This window comes from Peromyscus eremicus, chromosome 4 (assembly GCF_949786415.1).
Source record: "Peromyscus eremicus chromosome 4, PerEre_H2_v1, whole genome shotgun sequence".
Lineage (NCBI taxonomy): Eukaryota > Metazoa > Chordata > Mammalia > Rodentia > Cricetidae > Peromyscus > Peromyscus eremicus.
The window spans coordinates 126,150,108-126,163,132 of NC_081419.1; the positions used below are offsets into that span (position 1 = coordinate 126,150,108).

The 13,025-nt window shown below is 44.6% G+C and overlaps 1 long non-coding RNA gene across 1 annotated transcript; it reads right to left on the minus strand.

The window, feature by feature from the left end:
* Positions 1–5,129: 5,129 nt before the first annotated feature.
* LOC131909809 (uncharacterized) lies at positions 5,130–6,075 on the minus strand. The gene is made up of 2 exons (XR_009378933.1): positions 5,597–6,075; positions 5,130–5,278 (listed from the first exon to the last, which is right to left on the minus strand). It is a non-coding gene; the product is annotated as an uncharacterized LOC131909809 (long non-coding RNA).
* Positions 6,076–13,025: the final 6,950 nt, after the last annotated feature.

Sequence of the window (13,025 nt, forward strand, 5' to 3'; positions counted from 1 at the left end):
TTTTACAGATTTATTTTTAATCACAGGTATGTGTGTATGTATCTGTGTATGAGTATCTGCATGTGAGTTTGGGTACCTGAACAGATTACAGGCACTGGGTCACTGGAATTGGAGTTACAGGCAGTTGTGAGGCTGGTGGTCCCTAAGAGAAAGTACTACTACAGTTGTTGTTATTGTTGCTGCTGTTTTGAGACAAGGTCTCTCTCTGTAGCTATGGCTGGCCCAGAACCCACTGTGTAGACCAAGCTGATCTGAAACTCAGAGAGATCTGCCTGCCTCTGCCTCCCAAGTGCTGGGATTAAGATTGTACACCACCACACCTGGCTAAATAAATAAAGATGTGGTGTGTGTGTGTGTGTGTGTGTGTGTGTGTGTGTGTGTGTGGTGTGTGTGTAGTGCCCACAGATGCCAGAAGAGTATATTAGGCACATTAGGTCCCCTGGAACTGGAGCTACAGGTAGTTGTGAGCTGTGAGTGGAAACAGCAGGGGGCATTCCCAACTTTTTATAAGTCAGCTGATATAGGCTCTTTGTCCCTTATTTTTCACCTCTGCCTTCTGCCTATAACAGCTTTCTTTAGCTGCCATACTAGACTCTGAGGAAGATGAATGAACCAAAAGGATGATAATGCTGGGTGGAGGCTAAATCCCCATGTAGAGTTTAGAGTACTGACACCACATCAGCTTGGTCTGTCCTGCCCCTGGCTTTTACCTCCTAGGCCAGGACTCCTTTCTCCTAGAATGGGCTGGGCTTTCTTCTGCCTTGGTATGCATTACTGTGCCTGGGATGTATGTATTATGTATATTTTATACTGCAAAAGCCTCGGGAGCGAGTGTTCCCAGCATGCTGAAAGTGCCATGGAATTAACACCCTTTGGGAGCAGTGCTCCTTTTTTGAGTCCAGCTTCCTCTCCTGGATGGGCAGGCTCTAAGGCAGCAGTTCTCAACCCGCGGGCCACAACCCTTTGGGGGTCAAGCGACCCTTTCACAGGGGTCACCTGAGACCATCAGAAAACACAGATATTTACATTCCAGTTCATAACAGTAGCAAAATCACAGTTATGAAGTAGCAATGAAAATAATTTTATGGTTGAGGGTCACCACAACATGAGGAACTTATTAAAAGGTTACAGCATTCGGAAGGTTGAGAACTAGTGCTCTAAGAGATGTGTCTTCCCAGACTGCTCACTGAAAAAGCTTCAGATATTCATGACGTTAACTTGCTTGATGCCATACCCTTCCTAGACCGAGTTCCAACATGAATACAGGTTTAGAACTTGTTCATATTCATGAATGATATAAGAGAGAATGCCAGGTATGGCAGCACATGCCTATAATCCCAGCACTAGGAAAGCTGAGGTGGAGATTGTGCAACTGAGGAACTAACTGCTTTAGCACAGAGAACAACAAGAGATGAAACTCAAAATAACGAAGACCTGTCCGGACTCTGCTCATCAGTGACTTGAGCAACTCTGTTAAGCAAGCTGAGAGTTTCAAACTAGCATTTATGTTTGTGGTTATAATGTAACAGCAATAGACACCACGTGCTGTGAACACAATCTACAATACTGAGCAGACCAGATGGTTCGGTGAACAAAGACACATGCAGTCAAGCCTCAAGATCTGAGTTCAATCCCTGGGCCCCACATTGTAGAAGGAGAGGATTAACCGCTGAAACCTGTCCTCTAAATTCTGTATGTGCAACAAGGCATGTAGTCATATGTGCACACTCAAACACACACACACACACACACTAAATATGTAATATATGTAATAAAAATGTTTAAAAGTTGACAATATTGGAGCTGGGCAGTGGTGGCACACACCTTTAATCCCAGCACTCGGGAGGCAGAGGCAGGGGATCTCTGTGAGTTCAAGGCCAGCCTGGTCTACAGAGTGAGTTCTAAGACTACACAGAGAAATGCTGTCTCAAATATATTTGTTATTCTTTTACATTATGTGTAGGGGTATTTTGCTGCATATATGGCTGTGCACCATTTGCATGCCTGGTGCCTGCAGAGGCCATAAGAGGGCATCGGATCCCCTAGAAACTGGAGTTACAGAAAGTTATGAGCAGCCACGGGGGTGCTGGGACTTGAACCTTGATCCTCTGGAAGAGCAGCCATCTCTGCAGCCCTGTCACTATTCTTCTTTAAGCAGATGTAGTCGTAAGAGACTTCCAGGATTTAAGCTGCAGTAGAACTGGTCACAAGTCTGCAATTCGGTGTTACTGCAAGACTCTGGTAAATCCTTCCCATTTTTCTAGCTCTCTGCCCTTTGGGAATATATCTGCTCTTTGGGATGGTTGTGATGAGCACAACCATTTACGGGTTTGTGTTTCAGGCTACATGACAAGCCATCCCCTAAATCAACTAGGTTCAACCAAGTAGTTCTTTTGTTCTACACAGTGTCAATAAGGTTAGTCACATCACACTATCTTTAGTTAGTAGTTCAGCTAGGTTTGAACTTCCAAACTAATTTCATTCATGTGTGTAATGTCAGGTAGAGCTTCTAGAATGCCTTGAGGAACAAAGAGGACCTGTCTCTTTATAGGGCTCTCCAGCAGGACACCTAGCTGTTGTTAGATTTCTTTTACTCTAGCCCCATGTTGGAATGCCAAAATGTTGTTTGTTTTTGCTCTTTTGGGGGGTCCACCACCCAGCTCCCAAATAAATCACATATGAAGGCTTACTCTTAATTACAAATGCCTGGCCTTAGCTTGATGTTGTATGATATTTTGTTTGTGTTCTGACAAATAAAACTTGCTTGGAGATCAGAGGGCAGAACTAGTCACTGGTTAACCATAGAGGCCAGGCAGTGGTGCCACACACCTTTAATCTCAGCACTTGGGAGGAGGAAGCAGGAAGATGAGGAGTTTAAGGCCACCCTGGGCTACGAGATTGAGCCAGTCTGAAAGAGAAACAGAGCTGGGTGGTGCTTGGTAGCTCATATCTTTTATGCCAGCACTTGGGTCTCATGCCTTTGATCTCAGTACTTGGGAGGTGCATGTCTTTAATCCCAGCACTAGGGAGGTAGAGATAGGAATATAAGGTGGGTAGAGACAGGATGAGCCCCCATTCAGTCTGAGGTAAGAAGGATCTAGTGACTGGCTGCTCTGTTTCTCTGAGCTTTCCACTTTCACCCTCGACGTCTGCTTCCAGGATTTTATTGTTAAGACTAATTAGGTTCATGCTTCACTTGGCTTGTTTCTTGCCAGCTTTTCTTAACTTTAAACTATCCTGTCTACTTTTTGCCTCTGAGCTTTTACCTTTTCTTCTGTATATCTTGCTTTCACTTTTACTGTGTGGCTTTTGTGGCTGGGTGGCTGGCCCCTCACGTCTTCCTCTCCTTGTTCTCTTTCTTTCTTCTCCTCCTAGATTTCTCCTTCTATTTATTCTCTTTGCCTGCCAGCCCCACCTATCCTTTCTTCTGCCTAGCTATTGGCCATTCAGCTCTTTATTAGAATCAGGTATTTTAGACAGGCAAAGAATCACAGCTCCACAGAGTTAAACAAACGCAACATAAAAGAATGCAACATACCTTTGCATTATTAAGCAAATGTTCCACAGCATAAACAAATGTAACACATCTTAAAATAATATTCTACAACACCTAGCCTTACTTATACCCTTGAGTGGAAGAAGCTGCCAAATCTCTTAAAGCCTAGATGCAGAACTGAAAGACACTTGTACCTCATTCTATTGAGTACTTGACCATCATATTCAACAAGAGGGAAAAAAGTCCACCTTTTGATGGGAGAACCAGTATGCTCAAACAAGGAGAAGACTGTTAGTAGACATTTATGCAAAAGAATCTACTACAGTGGTGATCAGTGTTGACCACAGTGGTGGTCAGAGTTCAACTGTTCCCTGCCAAGATACAGAATGAGATATCTAAAAATCTTAAGAACTGTTTTGGCACAGTAGCAAGAGTTATAGCATTCAGCAATGCTGAGTGTTCTTTTTTGGGGGTGGGTGGGGGGGTTAGCCAGTGGCTTTCTCTATAGCTCAGGCTGGACTAAAACTCACTATCTAATGCAGGCTGGCCTTGAACGTACCACAGCCATCTTTCCTCAGCATCCTGAGTGCTAGGATTACCAGTGTAAGCCACCAAACCTGGCTGATTTATTACTATCATCATCATCATCATCATCATCATCATCATCGAGACAAGGTCTCATGTATCCCAAGATGACTGTGAATGCTTCTTGCCTCTACCTTCAGAGTTCTGGAATTACAACTGTGCTCTAGCATGCCACATTTATGTGGTGCTAAGGATTAGGCAGGCACTCTGCCAAGTGAACTATATCCACAGACGTCGTTACTACTCTTAACAACTTTTTGGATCCATCTGAGAAGATAGCGCTCACTCGGTACACACTTTACAGTGATATATGTGAACCAAATGAAGTCTTTCTCCATGATCCCGAGTCATCTCCCTCCCACCCCCAAGCCCCACCTCCACCTTTTTGTTGTTGTTGTTGTTGTTTTTCTTTTTCAAGACAGGGTTTCTCTATGTAGCCCTGGTTGACCTGTAACTAGCTCTGTAGACCAGGCTGGCCTTGAACTCACGGAGATCCACCTGCCTCTGCCTCCTGAGTGCCGGGATTAAAGGCTAAAGGCGTATGCTACCACCTACCCCTTAAGCCAATACTGGAAACTGAAGTTTAAGATGATTAAGTGATTTGCTTCATGTCATACATTAAGCCAGTCAGAATTGAGAAGTCTGCATTAAAAGATGTCTCCTTCCAACCTGGTGGTGCATGCCTCTAATCCCAGCACTTGGGAGGCAGAGGCAGGCAGATCTCTCTGAGTTCAAGGCCAGCCTGGTCTACAAAGTGAGTTTCAGGATAGCCAGGGCTGTTGTTGCACAGTGAAATCCTGTCTCAAAAAAAAAATAATAATAATAATTGAATAAAGTAAAATAGAAGAATTTTGTTATCATTTAATAATCAAGAAAATGCCACACAGACATGCCCAGAGGCCAAAGTGATTGAGGAAATTCTTCGGTTGGCGTTCCCTTTTCCCAGGTGTCTCTAGGTGGTGCCGAGTTAACAATAAAAACTAACCAGGACATGTTAGTCCCACAGATAAGAGGAGAAAGAGCACCGACCCAAATCATCATGGCCAAATTAATCAAAGCAAGCCTTTTTTATTCGTGTACATTGGCGGTCTCTTCCTAAAATCAAGCGGTCATCATTGGACATGAGGGAGATAAAGGTTTTTACAGCTCAGAAGTGGAGGTTTCCAAACGGGGGAGCCGGCAGGTAAGCAGACGGGGCTACAGAAGCAGAACACAAGCAGCACAAGTTCATTATATCAACTTTCTGAAACGGCAACAAAAGATGTCTTCACAAAAGATGTCCTTCCGCTAACCCATTCACTCATTTAACAAAGTGCGTTGTTTGAGGGACCTACTGTCTGTGTGAGGGAATGTACACAATCACATAATAACATTTATTTATCGAACACTTCCTATGTAAGGTCGTATCAGTGAATACTCAACGTAATTCAATTATGAAAGTAATCTAGAAATCTCTGCCCCATTTTACAGATGTAAAAAAGGCAGGGCAAGGTAAAAAGATAGACTGAGTCCTACCTTCATAGGGATTACGACCGATCAGTATTATGAGATACATAACAGTCAAATAAATATTTAAACACATGATTACAAATTACTTGGAATCCAGCTGCTGTCAGAGAGGGTTTACCAAGCCTTCTGTCTCACAATTAAAGTCTCGGGTAACCCTGGCAACGGATCTCTCTGCCAATAATAAAGATGGCATCCAGAGAGCGCGCATGTTTCTACACACCCCAATTACCCACAGTGCAAAAGGAGTAGGGGGAGGAGCGGTGTCTGCCAGGAGTTAATATGGCTCCAATAGCTACACCGCACTCTCTTCACCTAGTCAGAGACCTCACTGCTAAGACCAGTTTGTCAAGGAGAAATTAAGTCTCCTTTACCTCTTCACTGCTGCGGCTACAGAAGCAACTGAAGCGAGGCGACCCGCTCGTGGAGTTACAGTCCGTACCCACGGAAGCACCACTTCCGCTGACGTCATCACGGCGACACGTGGATCCAAGATGGCGGCGGCGATGGTGAGTGAAGGAGACTCCGGGAACCGGACCTGGAGCAGGGCCCCCTGGATAGCCCAGGACCTTCCGGCACCCCATGCCTCCTGCAGAACCCCTGCTCGGGTTACCCTTGACTGGGGCGGCCTCTCACAAAATCCTTTCTTCCAGCCTTGGCTTCCACCTAGGCTTGTCAGGGCCTGGAGTTTGAGGGGAGGTGCCGCTTGGAAGGAAGACCTCAGCTAATGTCTCCGCGGTTCTCATTTCGGCTTACGTTCCCGCCCCCTTGTCACCTCTGTTTCCCAATTTTCACCTCCGGGCCTTGTCTCATTCCGAGAATCCCCCGTTATTTCTGCCTTCGCTCCTCCTCCTCACGTTCATCTCTCCCCACATGCCCATCATCTCGACCAGTCTGCGGATGCTGCCTTGCTTCGGAGCAGCCTCTTAGCCCAAGCCCTGTCCTTAAGTGCACCCTCAGCAGTCCCCATACTGCACCCCGCTTGATTGGTGCCGTACCAGGGCATCCTGTGCCCATCTTCCATCCCCAGGCCCTTCCCTCCTCCTGCCTTTCTGTCAAAACTCGTTACCTCTCCTAAAGTGCTTTTATCCGATTGGTTCTTAAACTTCACTGTGCATGGGAATCTTGGGTTGTGAGTGAGGAGGCATGTTAAAATGCAGTTTTCTGAGCCGCACTCCCAAGGAGTGCAATTCCTTGAGGTTAGGCAGTGCTCAGGAATCTACACTTTCACAAGTTGTCCTGTGATTATAATGGAGGTGGTGCCTGTACTACCGTTTAAAAACACCTCTGGCCCTACCTGTCTGCATCCTCTTCCCCATGCCATACAGCTCCTTACAGGTGAACGGCTCACTCTCATGAAGCTGACTAGAATTAAGTCTCTCTACGGATGAGAGTGGAGGTAACAGAGCTGTGCCTGGAGAGTGGGTCACAACTTGCTGGCTTCTGTTATGGAACCACAGAGTTAAGTTTTTGAAGGACTGGCTTTTTTTTTTTTTTTCTGAGAAGTTCAGCTCAAATTCTATTTGCCAAGGAATAAGAACAAAGATCCAAAGTGAATTTTCCTGGGTGGTCCTGTATATTGCTTCCTCAGAAGATAAATTTTGTTTCATCCTGGTAGTGAATGACAAGAAAGACTCAGAGAGAAAGCTTGTTGACATTTGACTCTACCAAAGGAAAATTCTTGCTTAAACTATTTGGTGTTGGTTTACTCTAACCAGGGTCAGGTTAATTAACTGAAAGGATTCCCTTCTGTTAGCAGATTGCTAACTTATCTTATTCGTTCTGGTTTTTTTTTTTTTTTAAATAAAATTCTTTGTTTGTAAACTCAGAAGTTGGGTAAAAGATTTCATAGCTTGGGGGAGTGTAGCTCATTGGTAGAGCACTTGCTGAGCCTACACAAGAGCCTGAGTTTGATCCTCTGGCACTGTGTGAGGGGGGAAATGTTTCAAAGCTTTAGCTGGTTTCTGTGGCCTCAGGCTTCAGTCTGAATGAATGAAGTGGGGCAAATCCCCAGAGTGGAATGTTGAACCTTTTTCTCCTTTACCACCTTCAGAGCAAGGCTGATGTGAGGACAGGAAGTCACACCTTTTCTTGGCCATAGAGAGTTTAATAAAGTGGCATTTATAGCACTGCACTGGGAAATTCCAGCCCTGTACGGAGTTTTAAGAGTTTATAAGTTAGCAATGTGTATTGCTAGTATGCATTTATTTAATCAGCAAATATTTGAGTGCCCAGTTAGTGCCAGGAACTAGGTGTATAGTTATCAAGAGGGTCAGGGTCCCACCCTTGTGGGGTTTCTCTCATTCGAGGAAACCTGCAGTGAGCAGCGCCCAAGTAGAATAATGTCTGGTGCTTTGAAGATAGCCTGGTGAAGTGGTGATTGGTGCTGACATACCTGGGATTGTCAGAATCTCCTCAGAGGAAGTGATAGGAATTGAGGCTCAGTTGACCACAGAGAACCAGCCATGCAGAGAATGACCCAGGCAAAGAAAATGGCAAGTGTGAAGGTCCAATGGTACTCTAAGGAATATACAGAAGGCTAGAACACCAGAAACGTGGGGAAAGGTGGGGCAGGAGACTGTGATCAAAGACAAATTGGAGACAGATAAGAACAATGGTTCCTAGAAGTGTGCTTGTGATTGGTGTGGGTTGTAGCTCACAATTTGCAGTCCGTGTACTGTATTTTGAAATAGATTGTTCTGTTAGGCTGGCTTCACTTCCTTAGGGGAACACATTAAGGGAGCCATCTTGTTCTTAGTGTACAAACAGACCATGGAAACTAATTTAATGCATTTCAATAAATGGAGAATGTAGTGCCTGGGAGGCTGAGGCAGGTGGATCTCTGAGTTCAAGGATAGCCTGGTCTAATGAGTTCCAGAAGAGCCAGTGCTATAGAGAGAGACCCTGGCTCTAAATAAATAGATAAATAGATAATATAAGTGGAGAATATGTTGTATGCAGAGGCAGTTTAAAAGGCACACAAGAAACTTCATGTTTAGTGAAAAGGTACAGAAGCAAGTTTGTATAGAGGTGTATGTGGAGTCACAGGTAGGTGTGAAATTGGTCTGTGCCAAGCAGGTTACTGCACAGAAGTCAGAACTGTCCCCACGCCCTCATACACATAAGCTATTTCACAACCATTTTGGGAGGGGCATATAGATCTAATTTGGGGTGAATCAGCTTCTGAGGCAAGTCATGCAAAGAGGAACTTAGCTAGTGGACTCAGTGGCCATGTGAACAGGCTAGAGTTTGGGGAGGCTGTTTGCTTTGAAAGTTAGAGATGTGGGTATACAGTCAAGGGCTTTCCCCCTCCCTCTCTTACTTTCATGAATGGCTCTTCCCCAGTTGTGCAGATGTCTCCCAGGTCTGCTAAGCATACAGTGTTTCCTGAATCTACAGAGTAAGACTTCTCTGGCTATAGGGAAAGGAAGCCAGGAGTTTGCCTTCTGCCCTGGATTTAGACCACCCTATAAAGTTACAGGATAGAATTTATCTGGCTGGGTCAGAATTGAGAAGCAGGCTCATATCTCATTACAGAAAACTGCTGTGGGGAATATTTTAATGGAACTTGGGAAATACCCATTGAGTACATTCATAGGCACATAATACTCTATTTCCCTTAGATATCTCCTCCCTCACACTGTATCAGCTTTTATTACAGTTTTATCACTATGGATATTACTCATATACCACAAAATCGCTCCTTATTAAAAGATCTTTTTAAATTTTATGTGTTTGCCTACATGTATATATGTGTACCATGTGCATGCCTGGTGCCTGAGGGAACCAAAAGAGATTATTGGAACTGGAGTTACAGATGGTCGTCAGCCACCTTGTGGGTTCAGGGATGAAAACCCCATCCTCTGCAAAGGCAGTGAGTGCTTCTAACACTGAGCTCTTTTAAAGTTCACAGTTCAGTGGGTTTTGGTGTATTTAGAGAATGACTGTTTAATTCCAGAACATTTTCATCAACCTAAAAAGAAGCATTCATAGTCATTCCCAGGCTTTGCTCCCCCTAGTCCCTGGCAAACACTGATTTTCTGTGTCTCTGAGGATACCTTTCCTCATTTCATATAAAGAGAATGTATAATTTGTGGTTTTTCTTATGTAGCTGCATTTACTTTCTCATGATACTTTCAAAGTTCATCAAGTTGTATGTAGCATTCCTAGTACTTTATTCTTCTTTTTAAATGGCTAAACCATTCTGTTGTATGGATAGAACACAGTTTCTTTATCTCTTTATCTGCGATTGGGACTGTCTCATGTATTAGCTGTTTGGAATAATACTGCTGTGAACTTTGTGTGCATTTTTACATAAACATGTTTTCAGTAGTCTGGGATACATGCCTAGTAGTAGAGTTCCTGGGTCAGTTTATCCTATTTTGCAGGGTTTCTTCCATGTAGGACAGAGTAATGGACTGACTGACACCAAGGTTCCTTGGAGCCAATAGAGGCAGTGCTAATAGTGCAGTTGGACGGATGTGTCCTGGAGCAGGAGGCAGGAAGTTTCATGTGGTGGCAGCTGCTGTCTCCTTTGGGCTTTCAGAGCATCAGTCAGCACTGGAGTAGGAGGCACAGCCTGGCTCATTGTAGTCCAGTCACTGATTTCATGTGTGGCCTGGCAAATGGATTTGGCTTTCTTGGTCTGTTTTATGTATATGTCATATGTGTCATTAATATTTGAACTTCAACTGGGGGTGGTAGCACTCAGGAGGCAGAGGCAGATGCATTGCTGGGAGTTCTGCCAGCCTGGTCTACATAGGGAATTCCAGGCCAGCCTGAACTATAGAAAGAGATCTGCCTTTTAAAAAAAAAAAAAAAACTTCATGATTTCTAAGTTCAAATGGAACGTTCTGCAGCAAATACTTACATTGAAGGCTACTTTTGCTAATGTCCTGTGCAGTTTGACTTGTATGGTACCTGTCACCATTCTTGTGCTCCCTCCAGGGTGTTGTGTTGGGGATATTTTCTCTCTGGTTCCTTGAGTTGCCTCACTTGGCACATATTCTGCAGGAACCACTGTATCCTGGGTGCCTGTACCAAGCCTTGGTTAATGTGTTTCTCTTTTAAAGGAGGCCCTAAGCCCCCTGGGAAATGCAGAGGAGATGGCATTTAGTTGCCTCTTGGTCTGTTTTACAACTTGGACAAAAGGTCCCCTTTGATCTTGGAATTAAAGAAGCAGGTTGCAGAATGTTGGAGAAGGTTGAGTTTTGATGTCTGGGCACTGGCAGGGAGGTGGGAAGAACCCAGGATGAGCAGGGCCATCTGGCCACAAATGGATGGTAAGGGCCACTACCTTCTAACTTGCTTTGATCCCTGAACCATTTGCTGTCACTATTGTTCCCCAGATGGAGTGGGGGGTGCCCAAGACTTCTCAATTCCACCCCATTCCTCTTCATTGCTTCCTCTGTGCTGTCCAATATGTCCAGTATGATTTCTCACCTACATCCGATGCCTTAAACTGACAGACCTCTCAGGCTTTGAGGTTCAGGTCTAAGACAAACCAGGGGTAGAATTACTTTTGTGACTGAGCAAACTTCTTGCCTCTTTTAAGCCTGTTAATTTTTTCTTAATATTTTCATTGTGGTGAAATAGACATAAAATTTGCCATTTTAACCATTCGTACAAGCTCAGGACATTCTATATATTCACAATGTTATGCACCACCACCTCTACCCATCTCCAGAGCTTACCCACTATCCCATACTGAGTCCATTCCCGTAGTTCTGAGCTGGGCATGAGCCTCTTCTCTAAAGACTTGTAATAATGAATCTTAGTGCCTAGCACTTGGTAGCCTTAATCCCAGATTTGAAGGGTTGCAGGCCTGCCCTGTCTGGGCCAACTGCCTGGGGAGCTGAGAGCTCTTTGTAAATACCCGAGGGCAGGGAAGAACAGTAATTTCTGCACGCCCTCTCCTTCAGGAATAAGTCTGGCTGCTATAGCTTTGTGAAGAGAGTTGCTTTCACCTGGACTTCCTCTTGACAGGCCTTCCCCTAACCTTCTCCACCCCTCTCTCCCCAGCAGTTTTTGTGTCTGTGTGGCCCTGTCCCACACCTGTCAGGTATGTGTTCTGAAATAACACATACCTGAGGCTGCATTTTCCTCACTAGTAGCTAATTTAGTTCTGGGTATTTTGTTTTGGTTTCATGTAGCTGGGTGAGTTCTTTAGTCCCATGGGGCTTCTTAGTAAGTGGTCTTTAGCCTTCGTTCACATGTGACTGAATTCTTAGGGAGCTTTCACTGATTGGATAATTGATTTCAGTTAGCTGTTGGCAAACAGTGCCTTGGAAGCCTCCCTGCCCCCCCCCCCCTGTGGCTCGGTTCCTTCGTCTGTGGAGTAGTTACCAACTGACCTGAACATGGTGCAGCGTTTGAGAGGAAGAAGGTTTTGTAGCAGTCTGCGGTGGGAACAGCACTGCTCCTGCTGCAGGAAGGAGCAGGAATGGCCGAGTCAAGATTGGCCCAAGCTGGGTGGCTGGGTGATGCTATTTATAGGGAAGAGTTGGAGAGGCAGAGAGAGGGTTCCAGAAAAGAAGTTAACCTCTGGTCACAGAAATGCCATTGAATGAACAATTTTCAGTTCTCAGGAGAAGCTCCCGTTTTCTTTGAGAGAAGGTAACTGTCCACAGCTTTCAAAAGGGCAAAATTGAGTAGGGCAAAATTGGCAGGATGAATTTTTTTTTCCTAGTATCCTTCCCTTAGGTTACTAAGGGGTAGAGGGGGTGTTGTTTCTGAATGTCCAGACCCCAAGAATTAAAACAAAACAAAAACAACAACAACAAAAACGAAGTCAGGGAGAAACTGATTCTTAGGTCCCTTGAGCTTCTCAGCTTCCCAGGTCACTGGTACTTTTGCCAGAGGTGGAGTGTTAGATTACCTGCAGAAAGTTCTCGATTGCCATCATCTGGTTCCTTGATAGGATGCCCCTGTACTCTTGTGACTTGGACACCAAGTAAAGCAGAGTGCTGTGGAGTGGGCTGCTGTTTATCTCTTAGAACTCACCCTCCTTTTAGGGCTCTGGGCACATCTGAGGCTTTATACTGAGCTTCATCACAGTTACTGAGGTGATCAGTTAAAAGTCAAGGGACAGGGCTAGATGGATGGATGGCCCAGTGGTTAAGAGCACTTGTTCTTGGAGAGTACCATCCATATTCCAGTTCTGGGGGAACTAATGCCCTCTTCTGACTTTGGGCACCAGGTATACAGGTGGTGTACAGATACACGTGCAGGCAAAATACTCATTCATAAAATAAAATAATCTCATAATAATAATTTTGAAAAAAAGGTCAAAGAACAAGACAGAGAAATTTCCCAATAAGCAGGGATTCTGCTATCTTTTACAGAAGTGAACTGGGAGCTACATCCTGTTAAGCTCTCAGGAACCCATAAACTGCTGCTAAGTCTTCAAGTCTCCTTAAATCATGTAACATCCTACATA